The sequence below is a fragment of the Coffea arabica genome, chromosome 10e (assembly GCF_036785885.1).
Source record: "Coffea arabica cultivar ET-39 chromosome 10e, Coffea Arabica ET-39 HiFi, whole genome shotgun sequence".
NCBI classification, from domain to species: domain Eukaryota; kingdom Viridiplantae; phylum Streptophyta; class Magnoliopsida; order Gentianales; family Rubiaceae; genus Coffea; species Coffea arabica.
The window spans coordinates 30,111,092-30,113,540 of record NC_092328.1 but is presented as its reverse complement, the minus strand read 5'-3'; positions in this window follow the sequence as shown (position 1 = coordinate 30,113,540).

The following is a 2,449-nucleotide window of genomic DNA, read 5'->3' as shown; positions in this document are numbered from 1 at the left end:
ATTATATGTTAGGAAACATAGTTTCTTACTTTGTTCAAATAAATGGAGAGTCATTCGAACAAAATTTTTGCAATTGAATGGGCCCACACTGGAGCAAATTTTTATTTGTGAGATTTTGCAAAATAAGCCCACACTAGGGCAAATTTTTATTTGTGAGATTTTGCAAAGTAGGCCCACATTGGGACAAATTCTTGTAACACATTTGAGAATTTCGTCCAAGAGTCAAATAAGATATTTTTGAATCAATCATACTGTTCTTTACATGAGTAGTAGGTGCATCAATTCAAAAAAAATAATTTTAAGGGCATATTGTACTTTGGTAAACCCCCTGTGCAGGTATTCATGACTGAAATCGACGAAGAAACATCTAGTGATGTGGAAGGCCGATACCGAAGAAAGAGAAAAAAGAAGGAAAAAGGCCCTACACTGGGACAAATTATTTTTGAAAAGATTCTCTCGAAAAAAAAATCAAAATAAAAAAAAACAAAAAAAATCAGAAAAAAAATTCAAAAGTCAAACATCAAAAATCAAGTTCAAATTCTTGTTTTTTGGAAAATCAAATTTAATTTTTTTTGTTTCTTGACAAATCAAATTTAATTTCTTTTTGAAAGATTATCACGACAGACTCGGGTATTATCCCACTGACTGATTATCAAGGCAGGATTGGGTTTAATCCCACTGACAGATTGTCAAGGCATTTCATTCATCACTGCCACTAAACATGGGTTAGTCCCACTAGTGAGCATTTCATTCATCATTGCCACTAAACGTGGGTTAGTCCCACTAGTGAGCATTTCATTTGCACTGCCACTAAACTAAATGTGGGTTAGTCCCACTAGTGAGCATTTCATTTTCACTGCCACTAAACATGGGTTAGTTCCACTAGTGAGCATTTCGTTTGCACTGCCACTAAACTAAACGTGGGTTAGTCCCACTAGTGAGCATTTCATTTACATCGCCACTAAACATGGGTCAGTCCCACTAGTGAGCATTTCATTTACATCGCCACTAAACATGGGTCAGTCCCACTAGTGAGCATTTCATTTCCACCGTCACTAAATATGGATTAGTCCCACTAGTGAGCATTTCATTTACACCGACACTAAACATGGGTCAATCCCATTAGTGAGCATTTCATTTGCACCGCCACTAAACATGGGTCAGCCCTACTAGTGAGCATTTCATTCATCATTGCCACTAAACATGGGTTAGTCCCACTAGTGAGCACTTCATTCATCATTATCGTTAGACATGGGTCAGTCCCACTAGCACTTCATTTCACTTCACTTCATCCTGTTGAGTTTGGATTTTGTGCCACTAACATCACAGACATCATGCTGGGATTGGATTTTGTTCCACCAACATCCCAAACATCACATTGGGTTTGGATTCTATGCCACCAACATCACCAACATCCCATTGGGCTTGCATTTTGTGCCACCAACATCCCGTTAGTATCGAGTATTGACTCACTAACGTGTGTTATATTTTTCATATCCGTTAACATCGGATTCAACCCACTAACGTGTCCACCGTTAGCATCGAGTGTTGACTCACTAACGTGTGTGTTATTTCTTCTCATGTCCGTTAGCATTGGGTTCAACCCACTAACATGACTTTTATCGCCGTTAGTATCGAGTTTTGACTCACTAACGTGTGTGTTATATTTTTTCATTACCGTTAGCATCGAGTACAACTCACTAACGTGTCATTTTATTCATATCCGTTAGCATCGACTACAACTCACTAACATGTCATTTTATTCATATCCGTTAGCATCGACTACAACTCACTAACGTGTGTCATTTTATTCATATCCGTTAGCATTGAGTCCAACCCACTAACGTGTTTTCTAATCTCGGCAGGACCGAATTTTATCCCGCTGACTGCTTATATCACGTTGGGACCGGGATTTATCTCGCCAACCTCGACAGGATCGGATTTTATCCCGCTAACCATTTATACCTCGTTGGGATCGGGTATTATCCCACCAACTGAACTTTTACATTTACATGTTTTCAGTTTAAGGCAAAATAATACAGGTAGGTATTTGATGTCTACGTCTTTGTCTCGAGTTTTTTGAAATTCAGACAAAGAGGGACAAACTGTAGACATCCAAATTTCATCATTTTTATTCATATTTTGTTTATTTTATTTATTTTTAATTTATTTTGTTACATTTTATATTTCTTGAGGAAAATCATTTTAGAAAATCGAGAAAAGAAAATTAGAGAAAAAGAAAAGAAAAATCAAATCAGTAAAAAAAAAAAAGAGAGAAAAAAAAAGAAAAAATATTCCGCGCCATTTTCTTCTTCATTCGTGCGGAAGCCAGGAGAAAGCTCAAGATTGCAGCGGTCATTTGCCCATTTTTAATCCTTTTGCATTTTTTCTTTTTCCAGTACAGGCCACCTCACCCCAGCAAAGATGATTCCAGAAGAAAGAATGATCT